The sequence below is a fragment of the Pogona vitticeps genome, chromosome 4, assembly GCF_051106095.1.
Source record: "Pogona vitticeps strain Pit_001003342236 chromosome 4, PviZW2.1, whole genome shotgun sequence".
NCBI classification, from domain to species: Eukaryota; Metazoa; Chordata; class Lepidosauria; order Squamata; family Agamidae; genus Pogona; species Pogona vitticeps.
This window is the reverse complement of record NC_135786.1, coordinates 229,129,633-229,151,534: the sequence shown is the minus strand read 5'-3', so window position 1 is coordinate 229,151,534 and position 21,902 is coordinate 229,129,633. Positions and strand designations below refer to the sequence as shown.

The 21,902-nt window shown below is 45.4% G+C and overlaps 1 protein-coding gene across 3 annotated transcripts in view; it reads left to right on the top strand.

Moving 5' to 3' along the window:
- The first annotated feature begins 2,736 nt into the window (after window positions 1–2,736).
- CYRIB (CYFIP related Rac1 interactor B) overlaps window positions 2,737–21,902 on the top strand; it is a 101,979-nt gene continuing 82,813 nt past the window's right edge. For 2 of the 3 annotated variants that reach the window (XM_078391651.1, XM_072999329.2), the window contains exon 1: window positions 2,737–2,917. The gene's annotated coding sequence lies outside the window, so the exon portion shown is untranslated. The remainder of the gene's footprint in view (window positions 2,918–21,902) is intronic. The other variant, XM_072999334.2, reaches the window with a different exon arrangement.

Sequence of the window (21,902 nt, the reverse complement as noted above, 5' to 3'; positions counted from 1 at the left end):
GTCCGCAGACAATCCTCCGTGGTCACGTGGCCAGTGTGACTAGACTCGGAACACCGTTTACCTTCCCACCGAGGTGGTACCTATCTATCTACTCGTATTTTTGCATTTTGCATGCTTTCGAACTGCTAGATTGGCGGGAGCTGGGACAAGCAATGGGGGGGCTCACTCCGTCACGTGGATTCGATCTTCTGACTGCAGACCTTCTGACCTTGCAGCACAGAGGCTTCAGCAGTTTAACCCGCAGCACCACCACGAAGCTGGTTATCTACTATGAATTCTGTCTTGGTTGCCCAATGGCAGGTAGAAATTTATCAAGCAAAGTTTTCCTTGCCATGGAGTGATGGGGACAACTTTGCTGCCTGATCTTCAGTCTTCAGAGAGTTGTGAAAAGCATCGGACAGCAGAAAGAAGCAGGTTTCTGCACGTGCCCCGTTCTATGACTGGCAAGCAGATGTGTCATGTCCTGAGGTATGAATGCAAGCACAAAAGGAGGAACATCCAGTTTAGGTTGGTGACCACTCCTCTGCCCAGTCTGTAAGACCACACCATTGCTATGAATACAGGATTGGCACATTCTGTTCCAACTGAGGTTTGTCCTATCCGTTGAAGATGGGTGACATTCAACAGCTATGGTGCTCTTTAATTTCTGGATCTCCCTGTAGGAGCATGCCGTTTTTGAAAAAGGGTGTGCTCTCAAGAGGCCATTGTGATACTATTTCTGCAAAAACAAACACAAAAACAAAACATACGTGGCTTTATTTATTGGCAACACATGCCACGGTGGATTTTGATATGTTTCTCCAGGCATTTGGCTTAACAATAGCTGTATCCGAAGTCCAAAGAAGAGGATCGTAATCATAGAGATACAAATGTTACATCTTAAAGGTGCCACAACATTCTTTGGTCTTGTGTTTGTTCTTCCTCAAAGGTACACATAAATTCTGGGGGGGGAAATGGATTTGGAAGTGAGAGTACTTAGAGAGTACTTTTGGGGGGGGGGACACTCTTAAGGTTTTCACAGTCCTTACATCCTTCAGCGAGGCTCCTTCACAGAAACCTGGGTCCACTAGTGGGTTTCTATTTATTTATTTTATTTATTTAATTTATATCCCACCTATCTGGTCAGTTAAACAAACAAAAAAATAAACCTCATGTAGAAAAAGACAATTTCAGAGAAGTGTGTGTGGGTTACATGCTGTCAAGTCAAAACCAAATTATATAGCAGTGTTTTCAAGGTAAGTGAGATATTTACAGTTTTACCAGATCTGTTCCATTCCCCCAGTGAGCTTCCATGGCTAAGTGGGGATTCAAACCCTGTTCTCAAGTGCCCTAGTCCATCACTCTATCCACTATCCCAAACACAGTCAATCACAAATCTACATATGAAACAGAATTAGCTGATGGACCTGGCTGGTGTTAATAATAAGGCACTGCATCACTTCCAACTTGTTGTTGTTTAGTCGTCCGACTCTTCATGACCCCATGGACCAGAGCATGCCAGGCCCTCCTGTCTTCCACTGCCTCCTGAAGTTGGGTCAAATTCATGTTGGTAGCTTCAATGACACTGTCCAACCATCTCATCCTCTGTCGTCCCCTTCTCCTCTTGCCTTCACTCTTTCCCACCTTCAGGGTCATTTCCAGGGGGTCTTCTCTTCTCATGAGATGGCCAAAGTATTGGAGCCTCAGCTTCAGGATCTGTCCTTCCAGGGAGCACTTCCAACTTGCAAGTGAGGAAATACCATGTCACTGTCTTACCTAATTACATAAAATTGAATGAAGATAGAAAATGGAAGGGAAAACTAAAAAGAAATGTTTCCAGCTCATTCACTGTTAGGGGAAGTTAAGATCAGATCAAAACATTTTGCCTCCTGAGGCAGAGATGCTCCGGATGCCTTGCTCCTCTTCACCTTTAAAGGACGACTACCTGTCTGCTGGCCAAGTCCTCTTGGCACCTGCAGATGGAAAACTCCCCCAGCAGCCTTCCCTATCGGTAAAACACACAATAAAGCGAGTTATTAATGAATTCGGATCCTTGCAGAAGCCCCCCCCCCCCCGCATGCATCAGTTTGAAAAAGTCATCTCACCCTGTCTTAACATTCTATCACTCATCATCATCCTCTTAGAACTATAGTGCAAGAATGTTTACCTCTGGAGGGTACTCATGCGGGCAAGGCTTCAGCCTCCTAATCTAAAAACACCCTTTTAAAAACCTCTTTTCCCCCAGGGTTGGGGAAGCCTTATGTACAAACCTGGGCACCGGGCAGGAGGGCCACCGTGCCAAGGCGTGAGCCCAAACCCCCAGCAAGAAAAAAAAAAAAAAGGGGGGGGGAATTCCTGTGAAAGCTACATTTTCCTAAAAGAAGAAGCCACACAGTAAGGGAGGATGATCAGAGCCTCGAGAGGCATTAGCCTTCCTTTTCCTTAAAAAAAATCAGCAATAGATCCGCCTCCCGGTTAGGGCATCTTCTCCGTTTGTGACCCTTGGGGGGCAACGCCAACTCGGAGTCGCAGCCCCTGACCCGGGAGATCGGTTGAACGTGTGCAACGATCCTTCCTGTGCCAGAAAGCGCTTGAAGAGCGAGGCACTCGAAAGTGCGCGACTCGTCGTCTTCCTCCTCCTCCTCCTTTTACGAGTCTCTTCCTTTTATAGCTATCTCTCTCCGGCTGATGCTCGCCGCCGCCGCCGCCTCCTCCGCGTTGCAAACCTGTAGCAAGTGACGTCGGGACGGGTCAACCCGGAAGCTTCGCTTGCCTTCGCGGGGAGGCAGGCAGGCAGGCAGGTTTCCTTCTCGGCTCCCTTTCGATCGCTTCCTTCCCCCCCCCCCCAAAAAAAACCCCACCAGCCTTGCCAGGTTGACCTTCAGTGGCCGATGCCCCAGCCCGGCGGCAGGTCGGCGGTCTGGGCGCCCCGAAAGCGGTGAGTACGGCCGGGCCTCCTCGCGAGGAGGACCTCGCCTCGGTCGGCTTGCGAGTCCTTCGCCCGGTGGGTCCTCCCTTTTGCGTGGTTGCTCTCCCGATCTCTCTCCCCCCCCCCAATCTTTTCCCGACTAGTCATTCAAAGCGCTCGCCGTGCATGTGGGCGCAGACCGCGTCTCTCAGGGCAGCATCCTTGCTTGGGGTTGGGTGTTTTTTTGGGGGGGGAAGGAGGGGCTTTGCATTTTGGGGAGGGGGGGCTGTTTGGATCCAGCCAAAACCAGGTAGGATCGGGGAAGGGAAGAAGCGGTGATGTCTCTTCCAAGGAAAATCAATTCTCCCCCCTCCCCCCGCGGGAGGGGGGGCTGGCTTCCTATGGCCCCAATCCCTCAGGAGTCCGTATACGGTGACTCCTCGGCAGGCGGCGTTGGACGGCGGCTTACTCGCGGGGAAGCGTGGAGCAGGTCGCCGCCTGAGCAGAGAGGCTTCAGGCGTGTGCTTTTGCAGAGTGGCTTTCCGGAGGTGGCTCCGGGAAAGGGGGAAGGTCGGGCCAGCTATGCAAAAAAATAAATAAATAAAATAAAAAATGATTAAAAAAAGATTTGGGGGAGATCTTCGCTCTTCCCCCCCTCCCTTTGATGATGGGGATGGAGGGGGAAGGGGATGATGACCCGCCTGTAGGCCGGTTTCGAACCGGGCTGCGGAGGTGCCCAAAGCAGCGCAGGTTGGAGAGGCTGGGAGCGGCGGGCGGAGAGACCTCGGCTTACTCTTCCTTCCCCCCATCACTCACTGCCGGATCCTGATTTTGGGGGGTGGGGGGACTGAGGGAAAGGATTGCACCGGCATCCTAGTGGCGGGGGACGTGTTAGACCCCACATCATTAGCTTCCCGCCCCCCAAAAAATGCTGGCGTTGTGGTCGCCTGCCCTCCCGTGGCTCCCACCCCATGGCGACCCCTCTCAAGGAATGACCTCCGGCAGGGCCTTCCATGGATAGCCCTGCTCAGGGGGGTCTTGGAAACTTAAGGCCGTGGCTTCTGCTATTGAGTTAATCCCCCTCCCTTTGTAAAGCGTCCTCTTTTCCTAGCCCTCCACTTTTCATGGCTTTATAACCTTTTCCGAGGAGTGTGAATGCTTTAGTTTGTTGCTTCAGCTTCATTTTAGGGAGAATTAAAGAGTCGGTTTGTTTAGAATCTGCTTGCTGTCTTTCCGGCCATCCAAGGTATCTGCAAATCTCTCCTCACTTCAGGGAAAGCTATAATCCAAAGTTAGCCCTTGCTGGAGTAAGTCCTGTTGACATGGAGACAGGATTTGTTAATCAATGTTGACACAAGTCACATTGATTTTAGCAGGTCTAGGCTTGCGGCACTAAATTTAGATGGATCTCAGTCCCTTTCCTTATTCTGAGATGTGTTTCACGTTAAAGGCACGCGGCTCCCACAGATGAGCTTGCATTGTACTACTGGTTCAGTTGGCTGTAAGTTTTGTTGTTGTTGCTTCCGGTGGTGAATTTAGCAGTGCGGGCACTCATCATAATAGTGGCCATCACCAGCACAAACCCCCCCCCCCCCCCAATAAAAGGAAAGTCCAAAAATCTAGGCAGCTGGATGGGGTCCATATCAACAAGCCAGGAGCAGGTATTTTGCCAAGCTAATGGCTGTTAACTGGCAATTCAGAACCAAGATACCCGCAGGTACTTTGCATTAAAACACAGGAATTATTTCCCAGAAAGTCCCTGGGGTTTGAATCTTTTGGCCCTTACTCCCTCATCTCTCTCTCTCTCTGTGTGTGTGTGTGTGTGTGTGTGTGTGTGTTTGTGCTTTAATTTGCAGTGATGCCTCGCTAGACGATGATAATCCATTCCACTGAAATCGCTGTTTAGAGAAATCATTGTCTAGAGAAAAGCATTTCCCCATTGGAATGCACTGGAACCTGTTTAATACGTTCCGATGGGGAAGAATCGTCGTTGTCTAGCAAAGATCGGCCATAGGAAAGCCACTTTGCAAACCGCCGACCAGCTGTTTAAATCACTGTCTTGCAAAGCTTAGATCCCGAAAACACCCGTTTTGCGAATGCGGAGGGAGCTGTCAAAATCGTCATCTAGCGAAAATCGGTTTGCAAAGCAGGGACCAAACACTGTCCAGCGAAATTCCCCCATAGGAATCACTGTTTTGCGAATCGCTATAGCGATCACAAAAAGTCAATGTCTAACGAAAAAACTGTCATGAGGGGTAACTATCTAGCAAGGTGCCACTGTATTCCTTTCTCAGCTGCTTTGGGTCCCTTCGCTGGGAGAAAGGTAACATAGAAACAAAATGAAATAAAGAATAAACATAAATAAAACAAGGAAGCAAAGGTTTAACCCGCAGTGCCACCACGTCCCTAAAACACCATGTCCCTAAAACAAGGAAGCTCACACTTATATGCACTGCTGCTTTTGTTGACTTGAAGATCAGTTCCTCCAAAGCTCAGGGTGCTGCCCAAAAGCCAGTTGAGTCCGCGTGGCCAACCCAATGTATGTCTTTACTACATTGTCAGTCATTCCTTACTGCTAGCTAGGTAGGTATGCCTGGATCTTAGGAGAGGATAGTGTACTTGTTATGCTGTGCAATGGTGGGTGGGAGGGAGTTTTTAATGTATTTATTCATTAGTTGCATTTCTCTTCTGGTTTTCCTCCAGCGAGCTCTCTTCTCCATTTTATCTTTAAAACAGTGTTGTGAGGTAGGTTAGGCGGAGAGCCTGTGAGTGGCCCAAGCAAAAGCAGGAAAGAGCCACACTCCCACAAAAATGACTTAGTTCAAAAAGGCATGTGAAGAAGTTACTCGGATAATGGCCAACCAGAAATGCACAAAAAGTGAACGCTGGCTCAAATTTGGGGACACTCTCTTCATCAAGCCGGTGTAAAAAGGAAGACGGTTGGGAGAAAAGAAAAAATAGAGTGAGGAAAAGTACATAGTGTGAGGGAGTCTGGGTCTTAAGTCCTTTCTGGCTACATGTTGTTACAGGAAGGTTTGCTAAGGTATTGGGTCTCATCACGGACAGATGTATTGAGTATGACCCTGCACGAGCCCATAGACCTCATCAGACCTGAAAAGTAACAAATCTTCGACCTTCCATTGTCCTCTAGAGCAGTGGTCCCCTACCTTTGGCCACCAGATGTTCTTGGACTTCAGCTCCCAGAAACCCTGGCCATCGGAGGTGGTGGTGAAGGCTTCTGGGAGTTGTATTCCAAGAACATCTGGAGGCCCAAGGTTGGGGACCACTGCTCTAGAGAGTGAGTTTCATGGCCAGGCGGGGATTTGAACTCAAGACTCCTGGGTTGTAGCCCAGCATTCCAATCACTGCCATGCATTGCCTGCCTTTTCTCTGTAAAACTGCCAGTCGATTATAGGGTTGAAGTCTGACAATCATGCAATCTGCCCAAGAGCAGATACTTGAATTGTGCCCAGTTTCTCCCAGCTGTTGGTGTCTGCATGGTGTGGAGGCCGCATGCTTCCCCAGTCCTAAAATTCTTTCTTATTCATTACACACAGAGAGAGATGCAGTGTGGCATTCACGATGCATTCAAATTATGTGAACGTACAGTTGTGCGGCTTTTTCTCACCCCCTCTTCCTGGCCAGGAAAAATTCCTCTGGGTCTCTCAGCTTGAAAGGGTTCTGTCTGATGACTTTCCAAATCTGCTTTTGGTCCCTGGTGACTGGTGTAAGAGAATGTCCAAATCTGCATGAGTGCTCCCAATTTGAAGAGACCCTCGTCCAGCAGGCCGAGGCAAAGAGGCAGTCCCGAAACAAGCAAAATAAGGGAGATGGACAGGGGAGAGATTGTCTTTGTTTTCAGTGTGGAAGGGATGGTCACTCTCGAATTGGCCTCCTCAGCCACACTAGACGCTGTTCCAAGTCCTCCATACAGAGCACGTGACCATCGTCTCTCGAGACTGAAGGATGCCTAATCTAAGCTACATTAAGGCACTCAAAATGGCAGACTTGGGAACTCTCATGAAGTTCCCTTCCTTTGGAGGTGGGAAGAGAAAGGGAGAACTGGTTAAGGAGACAGGAAGGGCCCAGCCTTTGACCAGGGAGGGTGACTGTGGCCTCTCCAGATGTTCTTGGACTGTACCTTCTATGGTTCTTCATCATGGGCTATTGTGATTGGGCTTGATGGGAGCTGGAGGCTTAAAAAGGAACATCTGCAGGGCTTAGTTGCTTCCATTGCTCTTGAAGGAGCTACAGATGTTTAATTTGGCTCCTGAAGGAGTATAATAATCTCTAGAATTTAGAAGGTGGAAGAGGTTGCAGTCTGCTTGCCTTGAGAAACAGAAATGTCTTCCTTCAAGTCAGAGAACTCTCTCTCTCTCTCTCTCTCTCTCTCTCTCTCTCTCTCCTTCCAATATATTTGCTCTGTGCTGCTTTTGGCTTGAGAATTATAAACAACAGACGGCCCAGTGATGCTTTTAATCGTGTTTAAAGATGTAGTGGCTGTAGGAGAATGCTTGGCCTCCGCTCCCTTCTCTGCTGCAAGGGGAAGTTTCACAATGTGGGATCCTATCCTGATGCACTGTGTTCCCTCACTTACTCACAATGGATGAGGTTGCAGATGACGCATTCCCCTTTCCCTGGGTGTCAACCCCAAATCCATTGGGCTGGCCTTCCTAGGAAACAGACCAGAGCTGAAATAAAGGGACAGGGTCGTGGCAGTTTGATAGCTGCCTTCTTGATTTATAGTGCTTTGGCCTTTTGGACCTGGGGAAGAGGTTAAGGGTTCCGGTTCTGGCTGGGGCAGGGACAGGAGATCAGGAAAGGGGAGGGGGTTCATTTGGTTTCTTGGATTATTTGCCTTTAGGGATGGTTTATCCCCTAATTTGGCAGGGTTAAAATAAGCATCCTTCAGTCTTGAGAGACTATGGTAACATGCTCTGAATGGAGGACTAGTGTCTAGTGTGGCTGAGGAGGCCAATTCGAGAGTGACAATCCCTTCCACACTGAAGACAAATACAATCTGTCCCTTGTCCAGCTCCCTGATTTTGCTGGTTTCAGGATTGTGTCTTTGCCTCAGCCTGCTGGACAAGTGTCTCTTCAAATTGGGAGAGGCCATGCTGCACCACCTGCCTCCAGACTGAACGCTCAGAGGTCAAGGTTTCCCATCTGTTGAGGTCTATTCCTAAGGCCTTCAGATCCCGTGTGCTGATCTCCTTGTATCGCAGCTGTGGTCTCCCTCTGGCAGGAAGAATTTGGCAGGGAGTGTGCATGGAAAAGCAGAATCAAGTGGTCGGAGCTGAAATGCTGTCAAGGCTGGGCCAAACTGAGACATTTTGCTTCCCGAGGCAAGGAACGGAGTTGGCCTTTTCTTTCTGTTGCATTCAGAGAAGCTGACAGGACTGGAGGCTGAATGGGACTTGAATCCCATCAACGGGACAATGGCAGAATCCTGTTCACGGTGGCAGAGCGCTCATTGCTGTTCAGCCATTCTTGGGCAATCTCCAGCTCGCAGTTGAGTGAGGTGGAGATCACCTTCTTTGTGACAAGAGGGCTTATCCTTGTGCGAGAGGAAATCAAATGCTCCTTTGTGCTAGCTGCGTGTTTTGGCAGCCACAACAGGGCTGCTGGAGATGCAGAAAAGAGGGTTTCGTTCAGCATCTTCTCCCAGAGTTGGAATCATCAAGCTGGTTTATGTTGTAGGAGTCTGTCCTTATGGGAGAGGGGTCTTCCACCAGCACTTTGATGCCTTTTTCCGCCTTAAGTGGGTGCTTGACTTCGCCTAATGCCCAAGCCGGTTCTGTACATAGGCTAGATTGGGTGTTTACATTGGCTTAGGTGCCTATACATTTTAGTTAGACTGCCGTGACAGGATTAGAGGGTTTACGAAATGATGTCGTCTTCCTCAAGCTGTTTAAAGCCCATTTCCCCTTTTGAGAAACGCGAGTATCTCATGACTCCTTCGAACCTGATAGAAAAAAGCAAATTGTTCTAGTGGACATTCCCCTCCCCGCTCAGCCTGTTATTTAATAAATCCTAATATTTTATGTGCTTTTTTCATACACACTTTTCTGAATTCCTGATCTGTCACTTTGGGATGGTGGGTATGAACCACTCAGAGGATTAGAAGACATATTAAGAAGCCAGAAAGCTAGACAAGAACCTCATTGTCTCCTTTAAAGAGGAACAGGAACAAGAAAATTTTGACTCCATTGAGGTGCAAGTAAGTTGGGTGGTTATAATAGGTCATCTTTTCCAGTTCCTCCTTCCACTTTTCTTTTAAGCAAACAACAGTTAAGGAAATCAGCACTGTTTAAAATGCTTGTACTTTAAACCAGTGGTTCTTAGCTAGTGGCACATGGATGGGATACTGAGCTCAGCTAAACAGGATATTGAGGTCAGCTAGAACTAAAATGCATTCTAATTACACAGCGTTCACTCTCCCTCTAATTCTGCATCCATTTGCAGGAGATATGTGCCATATTTTGCTGAGCCCCCATTACGATCATCCATCTGACAACTTTTGGCATGCTGGTTGTAACCTGGTGGCAGGAAACTGGACATGCAGGACTTGATAGAATTGTAAAGCTGGGAGAGTACCCAAGAGTCATCAAGTCCAACCTCAACCAAAGCAAGAAAGCCAAAAAAGTTAGTCCCAACTAGAGTGGTTGTTGTTGTGTAGTCGTTAAGTTGTGTCTGACTCTTTGTGACCCCATGAAACAGAGCACACCAGGCCCTTCTGTCTTCCACTGACTCCCGGAGTTGGGTCAAAGTCATGTCGGTTGCTTCGATGACACTGTCCAACCCTCTCGTCCTCTGTCGTCCCCTTCTCCTCTTGCCCTCACCCTTTACCAACATCAGAGTCTTTTCCAAGGAGTCTTCTCACGAGATGGCCAAAATATTGGAGCCTCAGCTTCAGGATCTGTCCTTCCAGTGAGCACTCAGGATTGATTTCCTTTAGAACTGATAGGTTTCTTCTTCTTGCAGTCCAGGGGACTCTCAAGAGTCTCCTCCAGCACCACAGTTCAAAAGCATCAATTCTTCGGCAGTCAGCTTTCTTTATGGTCCAGCTCTCACTTCCATACGTCACTACAGGAAAAACCATAGCTTTGACTATTCGGACCTTTGTTGGCAAGGTGATCTCTCTGCTTTTTAAGATGCTGTCAAGGTTTGTCATCACTTTCCTCCCAAGAAGCAGGCGTCTTTTAATTTCGTGGCTGCTGTCATTATCTGAAGTGATCATGGAGCCCAAGAAAGTAAAATCTGTCACTGCCTCCATATCTTCCCCTTCTATTTGCCAGGAGGTGATGGGACCAGTGGCCATGATCTTATTTTTTTTTTATGTTGAACTTCAGACCATTTTTGTGCTCTCCTCTTTCACCCTCATTACAAGGTTCCTTAATTCCTCCTCACTTTCTGCCATCAACTAGAGTGGTAGGACATGGTAATTCAACAGTAATGGAAATCTGTTTGAAAGGACTTAATCTAGTTGGAGCTAGTCACTGGATTCAGGTCTCAGCATTTCTTCTTATCCTTTTTTACCTGCCCCACTTAGTAGTTTACAGTAATATTTTTTGTTGGTGGTGACATGGTAGGAATGATTGGTGGAACATAAGATAACAATTTATGGAAATCATTGGTTTAGCTATTTCCCTTTTGAATCCTCAAGGTTTTCAGATCATGAGATTGGAATATGCACTGATCTAAAGAGTAACAATGCTATCAGTATTGAACTGATTGGGGCTCTTAATTACTTCTTCCATTTAGTGATTTATTTGCTGCCTGGGGAACTGTGGGAACTGTAGTCCAGAAACCGCATATGCTGAAATTCTGGAATATTGCTTCTGTATTATCTGATTGTAAACTTCTTTAAGAAAGTACCATATTTTTCGCTCCATAAGACGCACCTTTCCATAAGACGCACCATTTTTTTAGGAGAAGAAAACAAGAAAATATAATCTGTTTTCTTCACTCCATAAGACGCACAGACTTTCCACCCCCCTGTTTTGTGGAAAAAAGTGCGTCTTATGGTGCGAAAAATACGGTAATTTCTCTGGAACGCCAATCAATTAGAATATCTAAGCATCCAACTCCAGCCCTACACAATAACTCAAGCACATGGCAACTTTTATAGGTTAGTGGTACTTTATGGGGACTAGCAGAATTGGGCAATTCTGTAGAATTTAGTTTTGCAGAATTCTTTTTCAAACTAGTTTTTCTTTTTTAAAAAATCTGTATGGGGGAAGGAGCACAGAAACACGAAGATTTGGCCAAGTGTTTTAGACTGTTAGAAAGAGATCCTTTAACGTTGATGACCCTCTGCTCTGGAACTCCCTTCCTAAATCCTTTCCAAATATGATGTTTCGGCAGGGAGCAGATATAAGGAGGGATTGTGTCTCGGAAGGCTAATGTTTTCTGTATTTCCACAACTTTGTGGTGCCACATGTTCTCCTTGTTTAGATGGTTGCATTTGTTATATGAATCTAATGTCTTTGATTCTTGTACTCATGCAATAGATCATTCTGGTTGTCCTCAGACTGAAATACAATATAGAAAAGAAATAAAATAAATGCTGTATGCAGGAACATGGGGATGTGGTGACACCGCGGGTTAAACTGCAGAAGCCTCTGGGCTACAAGGTCGGAAGACCAGCAGTCGTAAGATCGAATCCACGCGACGGAGTGAGCTCCTGTTGCTCATCCCAGCTCTTGCCAACCTAGCAGTTCGAAAGCGTGTAAATGCGAGTAGATAAATAGGTACCACCTCAGTGGGAAGGTAATCACATTCCATGTCTAGTCACGCTGGCCACATGACCACAGAAACTGTCTTCGGACAAACACTGGCTCTACGGCTTGGAGACGGGGATGAGCACCGCACCCTAGAGTCGGACACGACTAGACTAAATGTCAAGGGGAACCTTTATGTTTACCTGCAGGAACATGGGGATGTACTGTAAAGAGAGATAGACATGGCGATCCTTGCTGAACTGGAGAGGAAATGGAAGGTTCCCACCTCCGAAAATGCAAGGCTGGCTGTAAGCCGCTAAGTCCCTCTTGCCTTAGGAGAAATACACCAGTTCCAGGGACTTCTGATCGTAAATGCTTTCTTGGCTCGAAGCATTAGTAGTTCTTTCACTGAAGTGAGCTGATTAGCGACATGCTTATAAATTCTTCTAACCTGATAATCTAAAGAGGCAGCGTTTCCAGGTCAAGGAACTTGAGAATGAAATTCTCCCCTCGAGTTGGAATTAGGGTTTTGACTTCCCTTCCACTGGCAACTTTGTTGGCTTGCCTCTAGGAGCTATCCGTGATGCTGTCCAGAGCTCAGAGAGTTGTTCTGTGGAGTTTTTTAAATATCTCTTGCTCTCCCCCCAGGGTAGTGAGTGAGTGAGTGTGTGTGTGTGTGTAGCGAGGCCGGGTGCAGGCCATGCTGGATCAGAGATGCTGGGATTTGTGTGTGTGTGTGTGTGTACATACATATACACACACACACATATGTATGTATGTATATATGTATGTGTATATATATATATATATATATGTATGTATATGTACACACACACACACACACACACACACAATCCCAGCATGGCCTGCACCCAGGCTCACTGGGAGATGCTGAGAGCTGTAGTCACAAAAAGTAATCATACTAATCCATTCTCACTCAAGCTTTTCATTGCAACCTCTCTTTCCTTTTCTCTGCACCTTTGCATGTCAACAGAACACGGTGGGTTTAGGAGATTACGTGCCTTGACTTGGGGAAGCATGACATGACATTTGCTGCTTTGCCCCAGAAAAAAGTCGTGGGGTGGCTCTCCTCACCGTAGGCACAATCCCGGGTTCCCACAGCTACTAAGAATCATGTGCTGTCAAATCAATTCTGACCTATGGTGACCCTTTCCAGGGTGTTCTAGGTAGAGAACACACAGAAGTGGTTTACCACTCCCTTCCTCTGGGGGCACCCTGGGACGGTGCAGCTTGCCCAAGGCAACACAGGCTAGCTCTTCTCCTAGTGGGGAATTGAACTCCCAGCCCAGATACCTAAACCACTGAGCCATTCAGCAGGATCAAGCTGCATTTATCTAGCCATAGCCACTTCACAGTGGTTACAGGTTGCAGCCCAAACATCTTCCCCTCTCTCTTTATGCACTTCTTGGCAGCTGGTTGTAATTACCCAAGCTCTTTGCATCTGCCACATTCCAGGCCACTTATGGTAGGCTGAGTTGGCTAGATTTCGTTCAGGGAAAAGCTGATCATCCCCTTATGTCTGAGCAGATGCTCATCCTGAGCCCCTCAGCTTATCTAGATTCTGCATCTGAAAACATCTTGTGGTTTTGATTCTTTGCTGCACTTGGCACCGGCTGACCTCGAGGAAGATGCGGATTGACTTTTCCTTTATGACTCGGGTGGGCAGCTGCGTTCTTACAGATGTTTCAGGACTATAACCCACATAACATCTCATGGGTTTAGGTCTCTGGCTGTGGAGCCAGAGCTTGGGAGATTAATTCCCATTGTGTCTCCTTGAGAGGGTCTGGACTCAGTGATTCATAGGGCTTTGCTGGCGATGGCCGATAGGAACAGGAGGCCAAAGAGAAATGGAGACTCATAGCTGCTATTCTTGCTTTTAGGGCTTCTGAGTGCTGGTCTGTACATTGTACAATACTTACATACCCAGAATCAATATCTCACTCTGAAATCCTTGAGCCTCAGCATTGATTCCTTACCCAGATGCCACTTCAAACTTTTCTGCAGTGCTTCAAATGCAGATTTAAGAGTGACTCTGTTAGACGGCACTTTGCCAAGTGTTTCCTCAAAACTGAAGTTCCTTCTGTGTAGCCTAGAGCTTGGAAAGTTACTTTTAACCAGAGTTTGCAGCTGGAAACTTTGTTACTTTTGGGGAAAGAAGGATATACAGCGGTACCTCGACTTGAGAACATCCCTACAGAAGAACGATTCGAGTTAAGAATGGTTCCATTTGCAAAAAGTTGCTTCGACTTGAGAATCGAGCCTCGACTTAAGAACTAAAAAAAAAGGGAAAAAAACCTTTCCTGCCCTTTTTTTGACCTAAGTTCACCTTAGGTCAAAAGAAGAAAAAAAATTAAAAATTCGCCCCCTAGTGGTAGATACGGATTAGTTCCTATGGGAACTAATGCTTCGACTTAAGAACAGTGCCTCGACTTAAGAACAGCTCCTTGACTTAAGAATGAAAAACAGCAGATACAGATTAAATGGTTTTCAGTGCAGTCCTATGGGGAATGGTGCTTCGATTTAAGAATGTTTCGACTTAAGAATGCAGTCCCAATACGGATTAAGTTCTTAAGTTGAGGTACCACTGTAGCTGAATTATATTTCATAAGAAATATGAATAGCAGGAATGAAGTTATTGATGTAATGGGTGCTATCTCCTAGTTACGCTAAAGGTTACTTTTAATGGACATTTTAGGGCATTCCAGAAGTCCTCTAACAAGTTTCATGATATTGTCTTGTCAATCTTATTTTTTTTTCAAATAAAAGTAACAAAAAGCTGTGCAATAAGTATAACCAGTTACTTTTCCAACTTCTAATAATTACCATTGGTGCTTTTTAAACACGGCCGTGTAGACCACCAAGTTTTTCGAAAAGTAGCTTTCTGAGCTTTGCTTTTCATTCTCATCTAGCAGGACAGAAAAACTTGCATAGAGTGACTTAAGGGTGTAATTAAGTCACCCTTAAGTCTGATGATTTTTTAAATGGTATCTATGTTTTTTCAATTTCCTTTTTTTATTGCTGCTGCAAGGTGCATGTATTGGAGATTAGCATAATTAGGGTTGAGACGAGGGAAGGTGCAGCTGATGTGGGTTTGGGAGACTGGGTTGAAATCCCTTGCTTGGCCATGGAAACTCACTTGGGGGATAGCAATGGTAAAACCAGTCCTTAAATATCACGAACCCACCAAAAATTTCCAGTGCATCTCTGTGGATGTTAGCAAGGTATTAACAATCAGAGTGTGCCACATCATTGTTGCTTCTTGTCTTTATGGATCACCAACAGTGCACATGTCTTTGGTGCCTGTGTTATATTGCCTAGGGCACAAAAGTAACCTCACAGCAATTTGCTGAGGCAGTTTTTGCCTGAGGGTTTTTTTTTCATCTGGCCAATGGATGACATTTGCAAACTTCATTCACTATTCTTCAGTGGACCACGCCACAGAATGCCTAGACTGTGTGTCTCAAGCACTGTGTGGAATCTCCAACAAAGCATCACTCGTGGGCTCTAAACCGTTCCAGTTGTGGTGCTTGAAGGTGAGGAAGTAATTTGTTACTGTGCAAACCTTCCAAGGACTGAAAAAGTAGGAAGTTACCACTAGAGTTGTAACCTTTTTAAAATTAACTCTTTGCTTTCCTGTTTCTCAAAAGTAATTAATTAGGTCACTCTTAGTTACTTGAAATGCTGTGAGTTACTGGTGCAAAACATAATCTCCACCCATCTGTGTCACTGGTGCGTGAACTCCCACAACACTATTGTGTGACCATGAGGCACAACAAAAGTCAACATTTGAAGCAGATATTACTCTACCGTGCCCTGTAATTACAAAAGTAACTAAATGTAAAGCTACCCTCAACAGCTCAGTGACATTATTTCCTGTTATGGTACACTTGTAATATAATATATCAGTACCTTAGTTATTGGACAAAGGAATCAATCACATACAAGTAGTTATTTATAGTGACTTACTTCCAGGTCCTGCTAGTTTTATGTACTGTACTGAAGTTTTAAAAGAAATACTTGGAAACATTTGAAAACTGCCTGATCCATCAGGACTTTTCTTATATTTCTGAATAAGACAGACAGACAGACAGACAGACAGACAGACAGACAGACAGACAGACAGACAGACAGACAGACAGATAGACAGATAGATAGATAGATAGATAGATAGATAGATAGATAGATAGATAGATAGATAGATAGATAGATAGATAGATAGATAGATAGATAGATAGATAGATAGATAGAGCAGCCATCCCCAGTGTGCCCCCCAGATGGTACGGACTACATTTCTCATCATTCCCAGGCAACCATTAGCTTCCTGGTGTAAGTGACGGGAGCGGTGGTCCAATACATTTGAAGGATAACAGATTGGACAGGCCTGACCTATAGGCTGCTTGTCCTTTTTCTATACTAGTGCTGTAGTTACAGAATGCTTTCCAAAAGGAGCTCTACCCAATATCAACCTCATATTGTTCTGCTGACAGGCCATGTCCTTCTCGTGCTAACTTCTTAAAATCTGTTCGAGCTGCTCGTTCGCTCTTTGTAACTCGGAGCCTGTACAGCGCTGCTTGTTTCTCAGATGCTGTTGAAATTTTTTTTATTTTTTATTTTTGGCGAAGTCGGTTGATCCTTGGAAGTCTTGGGTCATAGGGTGAGTAGATGGCGTAGGTAAAAATAAGGGATGTGTAGGTGTTTGGTTTGGGCAAGATGTTCTGCAAACTAGAGAGGGAACATGTGAGCTCATAGCTCAGTCTTCAACCCACATCCATGTGAGACCAGCCGGTTTTGCAACGATTGGCATTTGATCCATCTGAACAATGCTGTAGTTGAGGGACGCCCGTGTTTGCAAAACTAATAATTCTTTTTGGCACATGGTGTGTGTTGTGTGTGTGTGTGGGGGGAATGGATTAGGGCCTTCAGGCAGAGGAAGGTACCGGTAACTGATTCAAATTCCTGTGAAAAGTCAACAGATTGCTACTTGGTCCATTGCACCGGAATTTCTACTGGGGAAGTGTAGAGGTACAGCCTTGGGTTTGCAAGAGGTGAGTGGGGCTTTAATAGCTTGGAAGTCATTAATGTACAGGACTACCATACAGTTGGAGGTGACCTGGCTGCCCATAATAGTACATAGGAATGAAAGGGCTGAAAAAGATATTGATCCATATTATAATCTTAGAACTGCAGAGCCCTATGGGACCTTATGGATCATCAGGTCCAGTCCATGTCAAGGAAGCAGAGTGGAGAACTAGACTCCAGTCTTTGGCTTCGTAGGCAGACACCTAAATCACAGAGCTAGTTTTGAAAATAATGTGGATTTGGAGCTACTGGAAAGAAAAAAAATGCACCTAGAAATGTGGGTAGCAATTAACCTGTATGTGTAAATGAATGTGTATGTGCCAAGAGGAAACAAATGGTTGAAAAAGGTTTAAGAGGGCAGAAAGGTGTCAGTCAAAACCTTTCTTTCCCAAAACAGACAATGATTTTATTTATTGTTCTGACTAGTGGATTTATCCGGCTTTTGTTTTGTTGTGCGAGGTTTGTATCTTCCTTTACTGATGCTTTTTTTAAATGGCATCTATGCTTTTTGAATTTCCTTTTTTTTTATTGCTGCTGTGCAAGGTGCGCAAAAGATGTACAAAGAAAATAGTGGTCAAGAGATGTAAATAAAAATAATCTCAAAAGGAAAGAAAGGAAGATGGATCATTTCAACAAAGGAGGACAGCCTTGGGTTTGCCAGACCTAAGTGAGGCTGTTGATGACGACACCTTTGGGGGGGGGGTCGTTAATTCGTAGGGCCACCATATCTCTGAAGTATCTTTATGGCACATAACCACAACACATTGGGAAACTCAGTTGACTGCTACATTATCATTGTTGAGCTCACAAAAACACTTGAGTCTCTATCTATACTTGAGAAGTGAGCCCAGGGCTCCAGTTTCTTTTAACGTTGGCATTGGGAGATAAGAATTTTGGCAGGTGGAATGTGTGCGTTGGAGGAAAGAATGAGGCTTCCAATAAGTTTGTGATCCTTGAACTGTGCAATAAAACCCCGTCTTACAATGGCTCATTTTACATCCTGCCACTCTTATGTCCACTTCAGTGTCACCCAATACACCCTTCTAACATCTGAAACTTAGTTTTAAGATCTCTATGACTGGCGCACTGACATCTGTGCGCGCGCCAGCAGATGAAATGGGAGAATTGAGGGAACAGGACAGAAGAGAACAAAGGGGAAGGATTGAATTGAGGCTTGAGAATTTTCCAGGAGCGTAATCTCTATTTTGAAGTTGACCCTACTGGGAAAGTAGGGTTTGTTTTTCTTTCTTTCTTTCTTTCTTTCTTTCTTTCTTTCTTTCTTTCTTTCTTTCTTTCTTTCTTTCTTTCTTTCTTTCTTTCTTTCTTTCTTTCTTTCTTTCTTTCTTTCTTTTCTTTCTTTCTTTCTTTCTTTCTTTCTTTCTTTCTTTCTTTCTTTCTTTCTTTCTTTCTTTCTTTCTTTCTTTCTTTCTTTCCTTCCTTCCTTCCTTCCTTCCTTCCTTCCTTCCTTCCTTCCTTCCTTCCTTCCTTCCTTCCTTCCTTCCTTCCTTCCTTCCTTCCTTCCTTCCTTCCTTCCTTCCTTCCTTCCTTCCTTCCTTCCTTCCTTCCTTCCTTCCTTCCTTCCTTCCTTCCTTCCTTCCTTCCTTCCTTCCTTCCTTCCTTCCTTCCTTCCTTCCTTCCTTCCTTCCTTCCTTCCTTCCTTCCTTCCTTCCTTCCTTCCTTCCTTCCTTCCTTCCTTCCTTCCTTCCTTCCTTCCTTCCTTCCTTCCTTCCTTCCTTCCTTCCTTCCTTCCTTCCTTCCTTCCTTCCTTCCTTCCTTCCTTCCTTCCTTCCTTCCTTCCTTCCTTCCTTCCTTCCTTCCTTCCTTCCTTCCTTCCTTCCTTCCTTCCTTCCTTCCTTCCTTCCTTCCTTCCTTCCTTCCTTCCTTCCTTCCTTTCTTCCTTCCTTTCTTTCTTTCTTTCTTTCTTTCTTTCTTTCTTTCTTTCTTAAATTTTCTGTTCATTATTATTATTATTTATAAAATCCATCCATGCTTCTTTAACATCGTGTCACCTGGGTTCAGCTTATAATCATTTGTTAATACAACTACAATACATAAAAAGATGTTAATCTATACAACGTGCTTCTAGCCATTGATAAAAGAAGTTCCATGTTTGATAATATTCTGCATCTTCCTTTCCTTTGATTTTCAGTGTCAGTCTATCCAGTTCGGCGCAGTCCAATATCTTTTTAATTATTTCTTGATCTGTAGGTGTTTCTTCATTTTTCCAGTATTGTGCGAATATAATCCTTGCGGCTGTTAAATATGCAGTATTAAATATACATTTTGTTTATCAACACTTTCTGATATTATGCCTAATAGAAAGAGTTCTGGCTTGAAATCTACATTTTTTAATATTATTTACAAGCCATATATGTATTTTCCTCTTTTTTTCTTTTTCTTTTTTCCTTTATCACAGGTTCACCAAAGGTGATAATAAGTTCCAGTTTTTTAATGACATTTCCAGCATTTACTTGAGGATTTGTCTTTCAGCAGCTCATTTTATGACCATTGTTGGGGAAGCAATTGGGTTTTGGGCTGTTTTTGGAGAATCTGCCCTAGGCATGATTCTTGCAATAACAGCAGGTGATGCCATTTCTTGTCAGCCAGGTATCATTAAGGATAAGCAGTATGGTGTAGTGGATAGAGGAGTCAGGAGTCTTGGGTTTGAATTGATGCTCAGTCATGGGAGTGAGGGACGTGGTGGCGCTGTGGGCTAAACTGCAGAAGCCTGTGCTGCAGGGTCAGAAGACCAAGCAGTCGTAAGATCGAATCCATGCGACGGAGTGAGCGCCCGTTGCTTGCCCCAGCTCCCGCCAACCTAGCGGTTCGAAAGCATGCAAATGCAAGTAGATAAATAGGGACCACTTCGGTGGTAAGGTAAACAGCGTTCCGTGTCTAAATCACACTGGCCATGTGACCACAGAAGATTGTCTTCGGACAAAACGCTGGCTCTATGGCTTGAAGAGCGGGATGAGCGCCGCCCCCTAGCGTCGGACACGACTGGACAAAAATTGTCAAGGGGAACCTTTACCTTTACTTCAGTCATGGGAGCCCCCTTGGGATGTGGGACTGGTAAAACTCCTCCTTAAAATACTCACTTAGCTTGGTAGACCTGTTAGGGCTGCTATAAATTGGTTCAAACTTGATTAGTGCATAATGTAAAGGTATCATCATCCTTGATACCTGGGCCCCAGCCTCTGATCACTAGCTTTGACTCCAAAATATTCATGGTTCACAAACAAAACACAACTATCTTTTGCTCTTTGCACGTCTCTAATCTACAGCATAGCCTTTTCTGGTTCAAAAAATATGCAATGTGTGTACCAAAAGGCATGTAAAGGTAAAGGTTGCCCTTGACATTTAGTCCAGTCGTGTCCAACTCTAGGGCGCGGTGCTTATCCCCGTCTCCAAGCCGTAGAGCCAGTGTTTGTCCGAAGACAGTTTCCGTGGTCACATGGCCAGCATGACTAGACACTGGATGCCGTTACCTTCCCACTGTGGTGGTACCTTGTGAAGGTTCGGGTATAAGGCTCTCCTTTTCCCCAAATAAACCATGAGATTGTTTAACTTCAAACAAGTGTTCTTGATTTATTAACTTTGGAACAGGTATCGAAATATCAACATGTTGAACTTCTAACTTCTCTTGCAGCTGAAACGTAGCACGCAAGGGTGTCCATGAACTCTTACAAAACGGATTAACGTCCTTCAAATCCCACGGTCCAGCCAACACCTTTTCAGGTTCTTGGGATTCACCCTCTTCTTCATCGGGGGTCAGAAGGGGGAGGGTCTCCTCATCTCCGGTCCACCCCCATAGCGGGGATCCCTCTCCTTGGGGTTCAAGCCATGGTCCAGGAAGCAGCCCATCCTCCGGAGCTCCTCCAAATGCCATGCACTTTTTGCCTCCTGCTCACGAGCAATCCTCTCCTTTTATCTTTCTCTGCCACTCCTTCATCTCAGACTCACCCCAGTAAGATGGTCTCTGAGGTACACCTTGTCTCCGCCGCTTCTCAGCCTCTTCATGTGGCACCCGGACTTGCTCCCATTTACCGGTCCAGGGATCCTGGACCCATATCATCTCCAAACCCCCCGGGATCTCATCCCGGGCCTCTTTTATATCCCCTACTCCTGTCTCCACCACCGGCGGTTGCTCCTTTCCCGCCTTTTCCCAATCTGTCTAGGTAGCTACATTTAACCCTCTCTTTGCCACCAGCAGATCCCAAATGTCTACCCCTTGATGTTTCCACCCTTTACTTCTGTTGATCTCCTCCAGCTCCTGTGTATCTGTGCTCCGGTGTTCTTTCTTAGGAGGAGAGGGTGGTGGGGTTGTCTGAGTCTCCCTATTAACCGCGGGGAGTGACGGCACTCCTAAAAACGCCTCCTGTCTCTGCTCTGGGGCTCCACATACCTATCTATCTACTTGCATTTGCATGCTTTCGAACTGCTATGTTATGTACAGTGGACCCTCGACTTACAGACGGCTCGACTTACAGACTTTTCAAGTTACAGACTTCTCTGGCCGTAAAATTTAGATTCGACTTGCAACCAAAGAATCGACCTACAGACCAGAAAAAAACCAAAATGGAACAAAAATAGAACAAAAACGGCCAGTTATGGGATTAATCGGTTTTCAATGCATTGTAGGTCAATGGAGACTCGACCTACAGACTTTTTGACCTGCAGCCACCATTCCAATACGGATTAATTCCGTAAGTAGAGGGTCCACTGTAAAAGGCATGTGCTGGTATACATTAAGAAAAGAGGAAAACCCAAAATGTGCACAATCTTCCATTTGGATATGCAACAAACAAGCAAAAGCAAGCGGATGGCCGAAACAGCACAGACTCAATATTTGCTTCAAAAGACTTTAAGGTGTAGAAGGTGACCCTAATTTACTGGTTTCAGTGTCTTTGAATTAGTCCCTTTTTCTGTCCCACAGTGCATTATGGGATACTGGAAGAGTTTCCTGCTTCTGCCACTACCCAATCCAGTGAACCAACTGATAGAGGAAAGGACTCTACAAAGAAGCATTTTGCTGCAAGACGGGGCTCGAAAAAGTTACTTTTTTGGACTACAGCTGTCAAAACCACCTGGCAGGCTATGAGATTCTATGAGATATAGTCTGGAAAAGTAATTTTTCCAAGCTTTACTGCAAATTCACCTCAGCCTAGATCTGTTGAAATATTTACCTGCCA